Source organism: Chlamydotis macqueenii, chromosome 2 (assembly GCF_036417535.1).
Source record: "Chlamydotis macqueenii isolate bChlMac1 chromosome 2, bChlMac1.mat, whole genome shotgun sequence".
NCBI lineage: Eukaryota > Metazoa > Chordata > Aves > Otidiformes > Otididae > Chlamydotis > Chlamydotis macqueenii.
This window is the reverse complement of record NC_141557.1, coordinates 131,023,619-131,043,232: the sequence shown is the minus strand read 5'-3', so window position 1 is coordinate 131,043,232 and position 19,614 is coordinate 131,023,619.

Sequence of the window (19,614 nt, the reverse complement as noted above, 5' to 3'; positions counted from 1 at the left end):
ACATAACTCTCCCTTAATTTACTAAGCCAGTCATTTCATCATAGAAGACAATCTGTTTAGTTAAGTATTGTTTACTTTTGGTAAATAGGCGTTGGCTTTTCCCGTAAGTCTTCTTATCTTTCCTGTGCCTTCAAATAGTATCTGTCATTATGGACCTGCTCCATAATTTTCCCAGGTACTGAAACGTGGCTGCCAGAATCCAGATGTGGGTGGAAGCAAAAAGGATGAACTCAGGAAGAAAGAACATGTACAATAGCAAAGGAAGAGGGAAGGAAGAACCCAGGAGAGTAAGGTGTAGTGGTTTTGTTTAGTAGGGGGGGGCCTAAGGTGGTAGCTTCTGTAGGAAACTGCTAGAAGTCGCTTCCCTTTGTTCAGGGGACTTGGCCAGGCCTAGGGCGGACCTGCTGCTGGCCAAGGCCGAGCCGATTGGTAGCAGAATGTCTCGTGATAACGCCTCTGCGATAACGTATTTAAGAATGGGAAAACAGAAAAAAAGAGAGAGAAGAGAAGATGTGAAGAAGCTGAGCGGGGGCAGAGGCGCAGAGGGGGAGGCGCAGGCCTCATGGGCCTTGCAGGCCTCACCCTCTGGCCTCTCGCCAGGCAGCCGACTGGGCCCGACTCGGTCCAGCCCGGCTGCAAGAAGTGGAGAGGAGATGAGAAGTGAATGAGATGTAAAAAAGATCCTGAGAGACACCTACCAGCCTGTTGTGAGGAACGGCTGCAGACACCAAGGTCAGTTCAGAAGGAGGGGGAGGAGTAATGCGGCTCCTGGCCAAGATTCCCCTGCAGCCTGTGGTGACGACCATGGTGGAGCAGGTTGTCCCCCTGCAGCCCATGGAGGTCCACGGAGGAGCAGAGATCCACTTGGAGCCCGTGAAGGACCCCGCACCGGGGGAGGTGGATGCCTGAAGGCAGCTGTGGCCCGTGGAGGGCCCGCTGGGACAGCTGTTCTGGAGAGACTGAACTCCGTGGAAGAGATCACCCACGCCGGAGCAGTTCCACAAAGGACTGTGGCCCGTGGGAGGGACCCCACGCTGGAGCAGGGGAGGAATGTGAGGAGTTCTTCCCCCGACCATGAAGCAGCGGCGTAAAACAACATATGATGAACTGACTGCAACCCCCATTCCCTCTTCCCCCCTGTGCCGCTCGGGGGGGGGAAGGTAGTAGAGATAATGTTAAGCTTGGGAAGAGGGAGGGGTGGAGGGAGGTTATCTTGTTCTCTGTCTCATTATCCTGCTGTTTGTAGTAATAAATGAATAGTTTTCCCCAAGTCGAGTCTGTTTTGCCCGTGACGGTAACTTTAAGGATTTCTCCCTGTCCTTATCTCAAACCTTGAGCCGTTTTTCCTTATATTTTCTCTCCCTATTCTCTTGGAGTGTGGGGGGAGTGAGAGAGAGACTGCGTAGTCTGGTCCGATCGGGGCTGAACTACGACATAAGGAAGGAGCACATGTGGAGCTGGAGAAGTCAACATTAGAGGTAACAATAAACAGGACTGTGGTAGAAATATAGAGGATATTGCCTTTTATTCCCAAACCTCAAAGTCCTTCTCACAGCAGTGTGTGGTGGAGAATCTGTGGGCAATGGGGGCTGTCTTTTTGGGTGAGATAGGAGTAATATTGTGCCAAGTAGTGTGAAGTGCACCTGTTGACCTCAGAGGTCCCAAATCCTGTGGTGAGGACAACACAGAGCAACAGTTTAGGAAATGGTCATGGTATAGAAGTCAGGGGGTAATAGCTTCATGGCACTCGTGGCAGCAGCAGTGAATGCTTGAGCAGTGATGTTAGTGGTGTTATTGGTGGTAGATTTCTAGATTTCTCTTCCTGCTTTTCCTCATATGGTAAAGCAGAGGGATTTCACTGGTTGGAGCTCTGGCTGCCACTGTACTCACCATACCCTGCCCTGACTAACAAGAAGTAGGTGGGACATTGTCTTTTTTCCTTATTTGCCACTGTCAGAAAATAATTTATGTGACAAAAATGCATATTGAGGTGACTGGAGAAAGAAGTTTTGAGATAAACTGAATATGAAAATGCAATAACTTTCAAGAATCATGCTGTAGCAGAGAAAATGTGAAGGAAGAACCTGACTTCTTCTGTCTTAGTTTCTGATATGCTAGATTTCTGAAATATGGTGTGAATTCATCCTCTCAATAGAGCCTGTCAATTTCTATGGCAAGACTGCATTAAAAACTTTTGTCAGAGTTACCAAGTGATTTGCATCTTAGATTCCTTTTAATCTCTTTTCAAAGTCTCACTGAGGTGAAAGATGTGACCCGCTAAATCTTATTCTGGGAAGAAACTCAGGCTTCCCTCACTCACAGCAGATCTTTAGGTTATAGTCACCTGTTTTCCAATCAAGAGAACAAATTTCAATTGCTAATTTTAAGGCTGTTTTCTCTGTAAGCTTTCAGAAGATCTTGACATCCTAATCCTGATATCTCAGCCTATCACTGACTGAAGAAAAAAGCTATTTTACTTATAACTTAGCAGTATGTATCCTTCAAGCCCTTGTAATCTCTCATGGACTTGGTGTCATCCACTAAAAATGCCAAACTTCTTCTAGGCCCAAGTTCTGACAACCATCTTTTTATCCTGGTACTTTGTTTGAGAATAACAGACATGGCTATACTAGCTGAAGTCATAGCCTCAGTAGCTTCCTCACAATTTTCCTATTTATTCCTTTCAGTAACACTTTACTACTCCCAGGTCTTCCTCTTCTTCTTTGAACATCCTTAACTTCCTGAAATCAGGTAGACAACATCAGAAGCAGGAAAACTAAGAGGCAAGCGATATCCATAAAGTGAAAACACAGTAGTCCTTCATACTTTCCAAGAACCAAGATAGAGAGAAAGAGTTTTAAGTTAATATTATTTTCATAATATTAATGGAGATTCTGAATTCTTAATGGAAATAATGAAGCATTTTCAGGACAATTTCATAGAATTTGTTGAAACAGATGTAACATGTTTACAAGGAGTACGAGTGAGCTGCAGCAATGGTAGGAAGTCTAAGACAACATTATTTATTATTTTATTTCTATGGTAGCCTTTATGACATTTTAGGTCTTTTAAAAACACTTAGACTATTTTTTTTCTTTTCCTTATGAAATTTGCAGTTTAAATGGAGGCCTTTTAGTGACTGTGGAAGGGGGGTGGGGGCAAAGGACAGATAGCTGTCATCCTAGCATGGTTTATATAATTCAGAACTAGGGGCATTTCAGCACTACTTTTCCCAAAGACTGGATCAAAGACTGTGGAGATGCCAAAACGCTTCCACTTTATCTCAACTACTAAAGTGTTCAAAAGGAAAAGCCATGTTTAAGGTTACTAAGACACAATACTTCCAAGAAGCTGCCTGTCAGGTTGTCTACACTGAGCTTTGAGCTCACTTACAAATGCAGTAGTGATAACAATTTCAAACATGGTTTGGCTGGTCAGATGACAATGTCAAAGTTTGCAAAACTCTTTTCAAGCATGATATTTGAGCTGTGATTGTATGTAACAAAGACTTTTGGAAAATGTGTTTAAAATATTATATCCTGCTCAAGCTAGAATTATATGTCAAGCAAGTTCAAATTTGTTATTTAAATACGGCTCAAAGTTCAAAGTAGACTGAAAGAGACAGGCTGTCCCATAGTAATGCTATAGAACATTTTATTTGGTATTTATAAATGATGAGGATGAGACTAAAGAGACCTTATCATGTATTTTGAAATACATATTCATTTCATACAAGACAATTCATTCACGGTATAATTTTCAGTCTTTGAAAGGCAAAGAATTTGATAAAGCTCTGTTTTTCTGTTCTGTATCTTAGTAGAGTTTATGTGGTTCAGATGTCCAAAAATATCAAAACCTTTGCTAAGGATGCTCAAAAGTCTTTGGTTATTTTTATGTTTTATTATTCTCTAATTAAGACCCTAAATGGCATACAAAAAAGTGAAGGAGCACTCTGTTACCTACATAACTAGTCTAGCCGAGGATTTGTCAGCTATAAGAGTAGAATGAAGTACCACAACGTTTTTTTTAAAACATCAAAATATTTACCTGCTGTAAGTCTCCCACTGTTTTCTGTTACGCTGTGAAGATTCAAAATAAGTTGTAATTGTAGTACTTGACATTCATAGCTTCTCAGCAGCAGGAGACTAAGAATTGCATTTAAAAAAAAATAAATATATGTCTAGAGCTATGCCTTATTTAGAAATTAGCAAAGTATCTGAAAGCTTCGTTGTAGTAATGTTCCAAGAAGTATATTCTATAGATAATCAGTCATGTCAGATATGTTAGATAGCTTGCATCCTACATTTTATTAAGCAATGAAGTGAGGAATTTAGAAGATTGACTGTATCAATAAGTCTGAACTTTTAGCATATTTTACCAACGAATACTTTTTAGTCCTTTGAATAGCTTTTAGCTAGATTTGTCTTTTATAATACAGCTCCTTTAAGTACTTCAGTATTTTTTATAACAATTATACATTCAGGTTTTTTTTTTAATCATGACATATTTAGGGCTCTAAATAGTCAACTTGTATACAGAAGCTACAATGTGCACATTAACATGAAATTTGTATTTAGTAATTCATTATATGAAAGAATTTTCAGATTAAAAGATTTAAACCACTAGGCTATATCCTTCTAAAATTTTTCCCTGAATTCCAAAAATCATGAGGAAGGGGAATAACATGTCATTTTGTTATTATTCACACCACAATTTGCCTTCTGGAAGAGATTCTTTATTTTTTTTCCTGAAAAGAATATATCCAGTCATTCAGCATGTAACTGTTAAATTTCTGTCTTCCCTGTGACAGTTGCCTGCAGGGTGAAGAGACTCAATAGACATAGGACTGAGCAGGCATTACTCAAGGGAACAGAGAAAAAAAGAATGATCATAAAGAAGTTAATAAAAAAAATATTAATGTCCTGTTCCTCTCAGTCTATGAATGTAAATGCTATTACTTAAAATTTAGAACTGTAGTCAAATATAGCTTTACATTTGAAGCGTTGTATCAACCATCAACAAATGTCATTGTGCAAGTCGACATTATCATCAAGGCCGCTGGAACAACTGTGGCACATCAGACCAAATGTATGTAACTATCCATCCTACACCAAGTACGCAATAGAGATATACAGTCAATTATGAGGCAGTGTTAATTGGCTGGAAAATCGTTTGGCTGACTCTGTTTCTTCAAAGCTAAAAGAAGCAGGACAAGAGACATCTGTCCTTTACTTATTATACAAGTGGCCCATTAAATATCAGCTTCAGTTCATAATCTAGTTCTCATTTTCAAAGGTCTTTGGCCTATCTATCTTGAGTACTTCTTCTAGCACTTCAGCCATATCAGAACTCACAAATTTGATTCACCAAATTAAAAATGTGTCAGGAAAAAGAATCCTTGAGCTAGAGACTGCAGCTACTCAATCAAAGTCAACAATGTTAATAAGCAATATTTTGAAAGAATCAAATTTGAAGCTGAAAGAATTCATAGAGAAATGCCATGTAGTAGATATGGCAAATCTACAGTACTAGATCTTATAACATTTTGTGTAATCCTTGAGAAAATCACTTTAAGGGGTAGAAGAAAGGGAATATAGACATTTTAACCAGGTAGGAGTCTACCGACTCTGTGCAGCTACCTAACCTATTAAATGCAGAAAACATCAGAACATTGTCCTGTTCTGACCAGTCTTCTAAGCAATCTTTGCTTCAGGCAGAGTTGACATGCAGTGTCTGGAAATGCTGACAGTGATGTTTCAGAAGTGACTACTGGTCTAAGTTCAGATGAAAATGGGTAAAATGTCATGCTTTATACTTTTGAAAACTATGTAGTAAGAATATTTAGTGACTTTTTACCATATACTGGATAAAAATTTTTAGATAAACTTACAGAACTGGTCAGTATAATAGAAGGATTTTAACCCAGTAGAAGTCCAGCAGCAAAGAAAGAGTAATGTGGATCCCTGTGAGATGGCAACCCACAAAGCTAGAAAAGAGGAGACAGGTACTTAAAATTTTAGTTGAAAAATTTTATAGTATCATTCAGGGCTTGCCATCGCTTCAGAACTGATATTCTATTACTATTGTCCACTTCTTAAAGCAAAGCTTTTAAAATTCTAGTCAGCAAATCTGAAATCAGGTAAAATGACAATACACAAATAATTAGTTGATTCTGCCACTGCCATTGATACCTTATATGTCATATTAAAATAAGGCTACCTACTGTTGTGTCAAATGTAAGTCTGGAAGAACAAGAACTGCAAAATCCAGTAAAAATTCTCAATTGGTTGTATATGTTCTAATTTGAACCTTAAAAATATCAGTTGGTGGTACTATGAAGACAGTCGATGACACAGATAATTCCATAAAACATACAAGTGATTTATAGTAAAAGTGAGATTTGTACCTTCTTTCAGGAATTACTTGTAATGAGAGTATCAGTACTTAGGGGTGTTATTTGCAGCTTTATGAATCTGAACATGATGTTTATGTTAAGAGGAAACTCTTCAACTGAAGCCCTTGGAAGAAATGAACTTTGTCCATTCAGAGAAGGAGATGCTCTTACAAAGCATCTAGAGGATGGTCTCAGACCTCCACTTTAGAGGCGGGGGGGAACGGGAAAAATAATTAAAAAAAAAAGTATAGGTAGCAAGAACAAAAAAAAAAAAAGTCACAAACCAGAATAAACCAAAACAAAACTAACAATTAAAATCACAGATGGATGGATAACTGTGAATTAAGATACTAAGTTGGAACACAAGGAATCTATAGATAAGATTTTGCAAACATCTATATCACCTGAAAATTGAAGATGAAATGCTTTAAAAATTGACATAATAAAAATATTTACTCATTTTTTTATTGGATTTCACTCATACTAGACAATTAAATAGAGTGAATTTGGAATAATACTTAATTTCTTGTTAGCCAAACTAAAATATTTATTTATTTGTCATTTCATTAAACACCTGTAAATCTTCAGAATTTGACAAACATAAGTGGGACAGGATGGAAATATCACCAGATGTTGTTGATAACATTTTGCAAGTGCATAAATGTCCAATGCCGAAACAAAATTCACATCTTACGTTAAACACAAAGTGTTTTTCTGCTGACACCTCCTGCTGGACTCTGAAGCAAACAGCAGCTCTGAGTGATACGGTGGTGGTAAATTGAATAGCCCAGATACCAAGCAGGCTGACAGCATTTTAGACACATTACTGTAAGCAATAATTTTTATACTGTTGTCAATGAAAACATATCAAAATTAATCAAAGTATTCCTGTTCTTGTAGAAGATGCAGAGCTTTTTCAAATCTCAAATATAAATTTCCTTGACACTTGACATCTTTTAAAAAAAAAAAAAAAGAAGGAAAGAAAAGGACCAAGAGGCCATCGCTAACCTAAGCTGCTTAGAGATAAGGAGGTATTAAAAAATAGAGTTCTGTGACCTGGGGTCATTAATTGATTGTTAGACCAAAAATGAATCTCTGAATAACTACTTTGATTCCCTGTATCATCACAAAAGCATCCTTCCCACATAACGAGTATACTGATAGGAAAGTTTTCATAGTCGTTTTATCACTCCTTTTACCTCAAGCACTACAGGTTTTGGGCTAACATGAGGTACAGTTCACTAATATACCCTGTATCAATGCACTGACCTTTTACTGTGACTCCCAGCTCCAGGAAGAACTCAGACTTACAATAAGAGTTTAAATTTGAGAGAGGTTATTTTCCAGATCTCTCTTGTTGCTGTTTGGAGGTCAATTGGTTGCAGTGGCGAGAGTAAAGGATATTTCTAATCATTCTTAGAGCAATGTATTCTGTTAGAGGGCAGTGATATTAAGAAGGAATGTAGAGAAACAGATAAAATGTAATGAAAGTTGCACAGCATAAAGATTTAAAAGATTTTAACTAAACATCTACTACTTCTGTACTGTTGAAATGGCTTAACAAGCTATGGGTTGACCTGTGAAACCTGATGTTCCAAGGGACTGAGATTGACAGTTGGGTTGGGAATGGTAACCCTGTTAACCCAATGAGGTTTTCAATTCTGAAGCACACAGCAAAGAATCAGTCCTTCTCATTTTCCTGGGTGAAAGTGGCAAAAAAGAGAGCACCCAAGTTTGAGCAGCCTTGACCATTAAGGCAATATATAAAATAGGTGCATAATGATGAACATTACTGGAATCTATCACCAAGGGAAGCATGCAGTAGATGTATGGGATGACACTCCTTACTATGAAGACAAGTATTGAACACCTTATACAAAAACATTGTTATGTAACAGAAAATAATAGCTACACATGCATTTCCACAGGGATTCCAGAGACTGTTATGAATCGTCTTCATGCTAAATATTGGAAAACCATTTGAACTTTTCACCTATCGTCATAAATAATCACTTGATTTTCATTACATTTACAATGATTTTGCTCTGATATGATCATATTAATGATTTTAAAGAATATCCTAAACAGTTTTCCAGGAGTAGTAATCTAAAAAGTGAACTGCAAATGGCTGTGGTGTTTGTAGATGGCAGTATTCACCGCTACGTTCAGATTCGGTCACTCTATGACATACAGAAAGATAATAATGGCCTTACCGAAAGTACCTATGATATAACCACCAAGAGATGCTGTGTACAACAGACCAACTTATCACGTGTATTTAGAGAATCAAAGTGATACTCAAGTATACGCTAACTGACCAACTAAGTGAAGCCTCATCTCATATTTCAAGATGAGTGCTAAGATGATGTTCTGGGAAACCTCTGTCCTGCAGAGGTGAAACAACAGACAAATAGATGCATTTCTACTAAGGCCAGCAGTTATGCAATTTACAACAGAGAATCTCATTACAGAGCCCCTTCATCTGTATTATTCTGGCCGGAGCACAAAAACACAACTGCCATTTTCTGTCTCTTTAGGATGAAACATTCTTTTCTCTAAAGATCCCTTTATTTCCTCTGTCCTCCTGTGTCTCCTCCTATCTATCTTCCTTTTATGTCTTTCTGTGGCTTGATCAGAATAGTTTAAGCAGGTACATGCAAGAAAACAATAAATGAACTAAAACAATGCAGAAGAGGAAAAAGGAAGTGTTTATGAGCTAAATTATGAGTTGCTAGTTAATCACTTAGGCTTCAAGTGTTTCAAGATAAAGTTTATAAACCTTATTTGAAGAGCTTTTCTTCAGCTACTTAAAAATTAGGCTTTTCTGCAAAAGGACATAACTTACCTCTTCCCTTCCACTCAGATATGTGAAGACTAAATGATCAATCTGGTGTTTTCAACCTTTGAAAACCTGTAGTAACATTCTTTGTGAACCAGATGTTTATGTGAAGATGTAGGAACCTTCCTGATCTAGATCAGTTCTGAACCAGACAGTCGCCCACTCACAAAACTTTGCTGTTATAAAGACTTTACTTGAGCAGTGAGTCTATTTTGTAAACAGCCACCAAATTGTATACAGAACAATATATCTCATAATTAAATAAAACAATAAAACTATGTTCTTGAAAGTATTTAGAACCTTGGAAATTTGGTTTCAAAAATCAGCAGTCACTTATATCAGATTCCTTTAACTTGAACTTTTCTTTTTTACTGTTAGACAACAGATAGCAAAAAAAATGAGACAAGGACAGCAATGGCAGAATAAAGCAAGTAATGGCTGCTGTCGACAAAATCAATAATGAGTGGTAAGTAAGGACTTTCTGCTCCTTAGACTAGTAGGATGAACATGTAAGTACTAACAGGATATGTATGCACCGAATAATGGATACTACAAATAATATGTGTAATTCTATTGTGCTGGCTGGATCCCTCCTGTGTACATGTGTAAGTGCATATATTAAAAAAGTTGTATGTGCATGGCCCAGTAAATTTGAACAAACGTTTCCAAACCAGCTTTCCACAGTTTCTACCTTCAGCTCCCTTCTGAGCTAGAAGTAGTTGAGCAGTTAAATTTGAATATCATTATTGTGCAATTCTGATTACTAAAACCAAATTTATAAATCTTCTAAAATTCAACCTGACATTACAAAGAGCTATGTGCTGAACACTACAACTCATCACTGCAATTCATTATAAAGGTAAGCATACCAAATAGTTGCATTCCACATTTCATATTCCATTACTTTCTGCTTGGTCAAATGCATAATAAAAATAGCTTTGCTTTTTTTTGAGACTGGTACCATGAAAAGAGACTCACAAAACACCAAGACAGGCCCAAGCGTTACTTTTAAAAGTGTTTTATTTCTATTTGACAAAAATATAGCTTATACTTTTTTTGAAGCAGAGTTCAATTTACACATGACTTGATTCCGCTTCTCGTCTTTAGAAGGTAATCACAGGGTCCAGATGCCAAGCTATGAAAGATCTTCTCCTTTCAGTTTCTTTCTGAATTAAATTAGATTTTGGCTTGAGTAATGTGACCACATTATCTGTTTGAACATAAGGAAACTGCACAAATCCCTCATAAGACCTATGTAAAACTCCTTTTATGAGTAAGAAGGGGCAATTTTCTCATGTCCGTATTTCTTAGAGGAGAATCTATGCTGCCCTTTAAGGTATTTGCATTCCAGTGCATATTTTTCTGGTGCAAGTTGAATTTGGGAATCAGTAGTGAAATGCATAATCAATTGGTTATGCAGCATAGCAATTAGATCAAGTTCTGTGAAGATTCTCAGTGCAATAATGATGCTATAGTACAGCTAAGGTGCCACAGTAAGTTCTGTAAATGTAGCTAGGGTTGTACATTTTCAGTATGAAAAAAAGTGTAAAGTTTTTCAAAATAATAATTTTTAAAAGTAACCCAAAAAAATAATCCAATGATTTGAGCCTGAATCTCTACTGTAACCTTATCTCTGATCTCATGCATTTTTTTCTCTAGCTTATATTAGACTTGCAGAAGAAAGACCATCTTCTCTCTAATTCATTTAGTAGATCTAGTACAATGAGGAATTTGAGGTGGACCAAAAGGCAGAAAAGCTGTAAGTAAAAAAGTGTAATATGAAAAATAATTTAATCACTTCTATTGCATATAAATATTTAAGTAGTATCTCTGTAGTAAAATAATATTTTTAAGAAGAATTTAGATATTCTTAGAGAAGAATTTAGATATTTTAATATCTCTTTTATTTTTTTTTGCTATACACTCATTTGTTCTTGCCAGTTCTGTAAACTAAGCTTCCAAACATAATTGAAAAACAGCTTTCCAAGGGTTGTGTGAACAATTGCATTAAATCATTTTTTATATTTCTGAATTCAGTTTAATTTCATTGAATACTCCACATTTTCTACTAGTAACTCTGAGTAATTTTTCCAGCAGTAAATGCAATTTATAAATATAGAAGTTGAAAAGCACTTTCAATCTCATTCACAGATTTGTTGGTCAAAAGAGACATCACATAATTGTGAATTTAAAAGTATCTCTGAGACATCAGTAGGAGAAAAAAATATTTCCTAGCACTGTGACACCCATTCCCCAATACAGTAGTAAAATAGATGAAGGCAAGAATGAGTACTGGGCTTTGTTATCCGTGATCCAATAAAGGTGACATAAGCTCTGAAGGCAAGCATTGTAGACTTATGAGCCAGCAGGAATACTGCCAAGAATAGTTCATGGAGCACTGAGTAGCTGGCTGAAAATCACTGATTTTTTAGAACCTTTGGACAAATTTCTAGACCAGGGGCTCAGAAGTAACTTTACCACTGCCCCTAGTCATTTTTTCTTTGAAGTACAGTTCATAAACATAAATCTGCTGCTACTGAAGTTGGCAACAGCAACAGTTCAAAATCCTAGAAGTACTGCTGCACACAATTTGCGTTTGCTTCTTGGCATTTTAAAATGCATTAATTGCTTGTTTCCTGTTCGGGATGGGAGGAGAATCTGCGGAGGGGAGAATCACATCACCATTTTCCCTTTCCTTCCCAGTGCATTGAATACTTCATGCAAAAATGTTGACTGCCACTGATCAGTTAGACACTTCTCTGCACCAATTGTTCTATGGAAGTCAGTAGCTAAAGTCTGTAACTTAGTTCAAAGCCTGTGTGTTTTCTCCAACAGGTGTGATGGAGAATATAAAAACTCAGATCTTCTTCCTTATCAAATTAAATAAAAACACTTATAGAATTAATGTGAGAAAGCAGAAGAAGGTAAATACTCAGCATTAAGTTCTTAGTTAGTCCCCACAAAACTGTCCACACAAATCAAGCTATTACTTTTTAAAGACAAGATCCAACAAAAAATACTGCAATTTGAGAAGTTAAATACTAGATACATTTACAAGTTGAATGAGAAAAACAGAACATTTTGTCTCTCTCAGCCTTATAAAATAAACAAAATAGAAGCCAAAACCTTTGAAGAAGTCCATTCACAGGTCTCCTCAAAAAGTCACACAAGATTCAACATCCAAGAAAGAATTTTCAGGATTGAGTGTTCAGAGTAATGGTGTAAAATAAGGGTTTGCAACTTCAGCATTTAATACTCAAATTATGCAGCAGATGTTTACATCAGTCTAGTAATATGTAATCTTTATTACAGTACATTAAGATATTTTAAAATAAAATTTTATTAGTTTGGAGCATTTGACACGTTTTCTTTCCAGTTTTGCTTGAATATATATAGGATATGGACAAGAGGAAACTGCATCAAATTGCACCAGGGGAGGTTTAGATAGGATATTAGGAAAAATGTCTTCACTGAAAGCATTGTCAAGCATGGGAACAAGCTGCCTAGGGAAGTGATTGAGTCACCATCCCCGGAGGTATTTAAAAGATGCGTAGATGTGGCTCTGAGGGATATGGTTTAGTGGTGGACTTGGTAGTGTTAGATTAATGGTTGGGCTCAATGATCCTAAGGGTCTTTTCCAACCTTAATGATTCTATGACTCTGTGATTCTGTGGTGTATTACCATTTGTAGCTCTGCAGCTTCTTTGTTGCATGAAGCCCAGTCTGATGTGAGCAGCCGATGAGCCAAAGGGGAGAGGGTTGAGGATGGTTAGAATGAAGGGCAAAGACCGCAGGCACCCTACTCTGCAATGCTATCCTCCCATTCCTCCTGACTTGCTTGTTAGATAGGTAGGTCTGTGTTCTAGGGAGGTTCTTTAAGAAATTATTAATAAAATCTTCTATATAGTAACTTTACAATCCAAAGTGACAATACTTCAATTTGACACCTTGGGTAAAACTCTGTCTATTGCATGGGCAGTTGCCAGGTCCCTAGGCCTTGTCTTTCATTAGTTTTTTTTCTGAAACTCTAATGCATATTGCAAATAACTTTTTCCAAGGGGCTATTTTCACAATAACCAACAATATTTCCAGCATATCCACAAGGATGGCTATTCAGCTTTCTAATCTAAACGCAAGTTAACGGAAAACAAAACAACAGCAACAAAAAACTTCCCCTCAAACCAGAATCAAATAATAAATGAAACTTTTTTAACATATCCAGTATTATTTGATTTAAATATAGAAGGAAAATTATTTTCTTAGGTTAGCAACTTGGAATTGTATCTATGCATATCCATTAAGAGAAATACATAGTAAAAGGAGAACTCAAATTACTGATCTAGATTAGGATATTCACTATCAGAACAAAGTAAAATTCTAGATTCGATCCTTACTTTCAAGCATTCAGTGACTTTATAAGCCTACGACATTTAAATTGCATTGAATAAGTGTTTTAGGATTCTAATCACTACAGCGTACAAACCAAATGGAAACAGTTATAACTTATTAAAAATATATCGGAAAAAGCTCTTCTTACTGGGGTGAAATTTTCCTTAACAGTAATGAGGGTAAATGAGTATGAGGGTAAAAGTGAAAAAGAGTAGTTTCTGTTGTTATTTTACTTTTTGCCACTCTTTGCCTAAAAGACTTGATAAATTTTGGAGCCTATATTACTAGGTATTATTTCTAAAGGCTCAGAGTTTAATTCTAAGACAGGATGCAACAACAGAGATATCAAAATGCAAGTCAGAGACAAAACAGAAAGAAGGCAGAAACAGTCTTAAGAATGTTAGTAGAAGCTAGCTATGTGCTTGGGTTACATTTATATATGTTTGTGTTATGCTGTAAACGAAAGTAATCTCCTTAACCAGCATCATCTGGCAATGTACTGCGGTGTGAACAGAAGAAATAAGAAAACTGGAATGGAAACTAGTTAAAATTATTTTTAACCAAGCTAATAAATATCACCCATAAAATATAATATTATTTCAGAGTCATTCTTATTCCTTCCGGTTTTGGTTCGTGGACACCTCTCCTCACCCCACAAAAAAAAAACCTCCAAAACCAAACAACTCACCACCACTAGTGATTTAGTTCATCTTTCCAGATATGAAATAATGGAAAGATCCAACACATGTAATTCCTGTAGTGCATTAAGTTTCTAATGGATTCATTTCTATAACACATTTTAAAATGTTGGATAGAGATATTCAACCCAATCAAATACAGTTTTACTGTAAAGAGATAACATATATCAGTACAAGTGTAAAGTTGAGGTTCTTAATGATTCATACACCTTCCAGAGAGAGGTGGGGGAAAACAGTTCTTTGACTTTATTGGCCAACCTTACTTTTAAGTTTTGTATTACCTAGAAAAAGTTATTTTAAACATGGCTCCTCTGCCACAGTTGATATTCTTGTTAAATAACAAGAAGCTACTGCCTACAGTAAAGATATAAGTACTCCTAGAATTTCTTATTTTTGTCCATCTAGATTGGTAAAGTAACATGGTATGTCTGTTCTTTAACACAACTATATTTTTTTTGAAACATGGGCAGAAAAGTACTTTTGGCTTTCATATCCATTGGCTCTTCTTATCTCGTCATTCTATGGTTATGTCATGTTACTCACATTTTGAATGTCCTATCTTCCTGCTAAATACGGCCTTTAAAGATAAATGTTCTTAGGAAACATTCTAATTTTGAGTTAACCATGATTTATATAACAATCCAAATTGGTTATAATTCCTTCCCCTGTATTATTGTCTGCATTCTAAATACACATAGTATGTAGATGTATTCTCTTCTGGTAAAAACTATGTTAGATGAGAAAGCTCCTGCTACCTTACTCTTCCCTTGACTCTTTGGTACCATGTCCTCCTCCTGGAGATTATCAGAGTCTGAAGTCTTGCTAGCTGAGTTGTGCATGTGATTCCTTCCTCACCTATTTCAATTGAAATAAGATGGTTTAGAATCATAGAATCATAGAATGGTTAGGGTTGGAAGGGACCTTCAAAGGTCATCTAGTCCAACCCCCCTGCAAGGAGCAGGGACATCCCTGACTAGGTCAGGTTGCTCAGAGCCTCATCCAGCCTGGCCTTGAACGCTTCCAGAGATGGGGCCTCCACCACCTTTCTGGGCAACCTCTTCCAGTGTTCTATAACTCGCATCGTAAAAATTTTTTTCCTAATTTCTAATCTAAATCTACCTCCCTCTATTTTAAAACCATTACCTCTCGTCCTATCGCAACAGGCCCTACTAAACAGCCTTTCCCCATCTTTCTTGTAGGCCCCCTTGAGGTACTGAAAGACCGCTATCAGGTCTCCCCGGAGCCTCCTCTTCTCCAGGCTGAACAGCCCCAACTCTCTCAGCCTGTCCTCATAAGAGAGGTGCTCCGGCCCTTTTATCATCTTTATGGCCCTCCTCTGGACCTTCTCCAACTGGTCCATGTCCTTCTTGTGCTGGGGGCTCCAGAACTGGACACAGTACTCCAGGTGGGGTCTCACCAGGGCAGAGTAGAGGGGGAGAATCACCTCCCTCGACCTGCTGGCCACGCTTCTCTTGATGCAGCCCAGGATGCGATTGGCCTTCTGGGCCGCAAGGGCGCATTGCCGGCTCATGTTAAGCTTCTCATCCACCAGCACTCCCAAGTCCTTCTCCTCAGGGCTGCTCTCAATCCATTCCCCGCCCAGCCTGTATTTGTGCCTGGGATTGCCATGACCCAGGTGCAGGACCTTGCACTTGGCCTGGTTGAACTTCATGAGGTTGGCACGGGCCCACCTCTCCAGCCTGTCAAGGTCCCTCTGCATGGCATCCCTCCCTTCCAGCATGTCGACGGCACCACACAACTTGGTTTAGCTCAGAGAGTTTAAATAAAGGCTCTGTACTTGCCTGTCAAATTTGGATCAAAATGGGTTAGGAAGAAATGACACAAACATTTCAGCTGGCGTAGTTGATGAGGCATTACAACTGTTTAGCCTGCCCAGCTGCAGGTATGTGGATGTGCATTCTTGAGAGTTAGAGAACTTTCTGCAACATAAATCACAGATTAATCACTCCTGTTCTCTTAGGAAACAATTCAAACCTCCCTAAAAGCACCAGACACTGGTCATGCAAAAAAAAAAAAAAAAAAGTGCCAGACTCTGATCTCATTTCTGTTCAGGCATGTCCAAAAGCCTAAATATTTGAAATGGTACTTTACTGAATTACAACTAATCAGATTCTGCAGTATAAAAGCCTGTATGTGGATGGCTTCATATATATTACAAATATACAAACAGAGGTCAAAACACTTCTTAGAAACTTCAAAATGGCTGAAAAATTTTGCAACAGCTTGAAAAATCCCATTAACTCTATGATGTGAGTAATCCTTACTTATTTGAGTAGGCCCATGGAAAGTAATGGGAGTGTTGCAATGACTAATGGTTGCATAAGAGAGCTGATAAATGAATGAGAGAGAATAAAGCAACTTAAGATCATATGCCATTTTGTATGGTGTAATTTAATATCCCAGAATTTATAATGTATGTCTTTAAATAAGTTAATAGTGACAGAGCTTGAGTTAGTGCACATTGTGTTCAATTCTTACAATAAAAAGCTTTAATCTGAAAATAAAATATATTGGGAAACTACTATGCCAGTAAATACTCATCTTGACAAACTTCCACCAGCACAACAAAAATAGAAAAATAATCAATGAACAGGATAAATTCACTGACATAAAAGGAATATAATCCTCAATTATGGGATTTCTAAACCTTCATTAAATCTTTAAATCTTAACTTGCATTAACTAAGCTGCTGTGATTATACTTGAAACTGATCTCTCAGGAAACTCCACATGTCCAGCCATTTATTGAATGCATATTTTTTCCCCAAGACAAAATGGATATATTTTCAGGAATAAATAATAAGCATTTTATTTTCTTTTAGGTTCCACAGATAGAGTTATAAATGACTAAAAATTACTTCAGGCTTTTTTTTTTTCAGAATCTCTCTGTAAATAAAGAAGAATCTGAAATCATTAATATACTAAAGCCACTCTTCTGATTTAATGATGAAACTTCCATCCAATAGAGTCAAATTCCAGGACTCCCTCTGAAGGATATCATACTTAAGATTTCATTTTCAATCTATGTATATTAAAAATAAATAAATAAATAAAATCTTAAAAGATAGAAGGAGAAGGAATGTCATAAGCATTTTAATGTAGTGGTACTGAAGGGCCACTGAAGGCATTCTGTCACTCGTATCATTTCCGTGGTTTATGTGGCAAAAGCTGGGTGCAGGAAAAGCCATACTGTCACATCTGAAGCCTGTTTAAACTTTGTTTCCCAGGTGCATCAATAATTAGTGATGTTTTCTGACCCTCAGAAATGCAGAGAGTAGCATTATCTACATTTCTGGAAACAAGAATATGAAAGTTTTGTTTTGTTTTGTTTTGTTTTTTTATAATACAGACTTTAAAAATTAAGAAATACAAAAGTTGTGATATACCACATTTTCTCCTTAAACTTTTTCTGGTAGTTTGGGGTTTGTTTTGTTTTTATTTTGTTTTTTGTCCTTAACATATTAGCATAAGAAAGAATTTTTTTTTACAATGAGGGCGGTGAAGCACTGGAACAGGTTGCACAGAAAGGTGGTTGATGCCCCATCCCTGGAAACATTCAAGGCCAGGTTGGACAGGGCTCTGAGCAGCCTGATCTGGTTCGAGGTGTCCCTGCTCCTTGCAGCGGGGTTGGACTAGATGACCTTTAAAGGTCACTTCTAACCCAAACCATTCTATGATCCTATAAATCTATGATTCTATTATAATAGCGTTTGTTTGGACAGATGATATCTTAGAGAGCATAGGATACATTCTAGCACTCTACAGGGCAAAATTTAAGTTTAGTTTGAATATATATGTATCAGATCATTTCATATTGACAATTACCTATTTATGGAAAGTTTCAATCTGCTATCCTTGCCTGAAAAATTCTTCCTAAATAAAAGATGATCTCATCTGTTATACAGAAAAAGAGACGAAACAGTAAATTCAATATTTCTATATGAAAATGTTCTGTTCTTTAAAGCAAGTTAAGGAGATAGTGGCTTTTTGTCATACTTCCTTTCCCTATACACTGTTCTATACCCACCAATACCCAGTTAAGCACTCTAATTATTGAAGTAACTGAGATGTGGGAGATCCTAGTTGTCCTGATCAGATGCTTTCACTCCCAGGCACCATACCCTAACCATTGCATATAAAATGGGGCATGACTCAGTACTCTTATCTTCTCTTCCTTCTGAATTTAGGAAATGATGAATCACATTGTGAAGCTACCCTTTGTTTCTGAATTTTTGTGCTTTTAATAAAGATGTATAAAATAATTGAAATTTTGCATAAAAGGTATCATCTTCCCCCAACACCCACATTGTTTTTCCTTTCACAAATTCCAAATAATATCATTTACAGATTAACTAGTAACCCCAGTTCTTTGGCCTAATTGCCAAAGAGAATGCCACACATACTAGGAACATTGAATTGATGTCATTCTGCATGCATTAAAACTCTTAATGTAAATTGAAAGGTACATTTGAAATGTGATAGCACAAATTGATAATTCAGTAATAATACCAAATGGTTGAAATGAATTCCACAAAGAGTTCTTCTATTTGAAAAAACTTTGTTTTGGAAATTGTCTTATTTATTTTTTAAAAGTGACTATTATTGTCAATAGTCTAACTTGGCCTTCAAATAAAGATTCCATATGTGCTTTGAAGATGTACATTTATCAAATTTCATTTGGTTATTTTCACTGATAAGATACCATCATGATTTATAAAGAAATAAACTAACTAGTTTGTGCTTTCCTTTTTACCCCTAAATGTGAAAATTCTTCAAGTTTGGAAAGGAGAAAGCAAAAATCACACAAACCTATTGGGAGGTACAAATGCCTTGGACCAGAAGGAAGATTTTGTGGCAAACTGAATGCAAATGCTCTCTCTTACACCTTTTAGTGCTTGTTTTGCAAGGGACACTCTTCTGACATGCTTAAACTGAAGCCACATTATTGCAATATTTTCTTGTGGCAATTTAACTCCTCTACCCCCTTTATTCCTCATAACTTGCTTTGAGCAATCTCTATGTGAAGGAGCTGGGTAGGGGTTGAGAGTGGAGAGAAAGGAAATCAAGGATAATGACCCAATTCCAGATGCAGTGTTATTTCTGAAAATGCAGTTGACAAAAAGCTGTTTCCAAAATTAGCTTCCAGAACAATTGAGAATCATTAATACTTTCTGCAGATTATTTTATCTTTTGGGGCCTTTCTTGTGTCCATGCAATGGGAACTGATGGTGTTGGGAAAAAAAAAATAGTTTTTATTGGTACAAGTTGACTTGC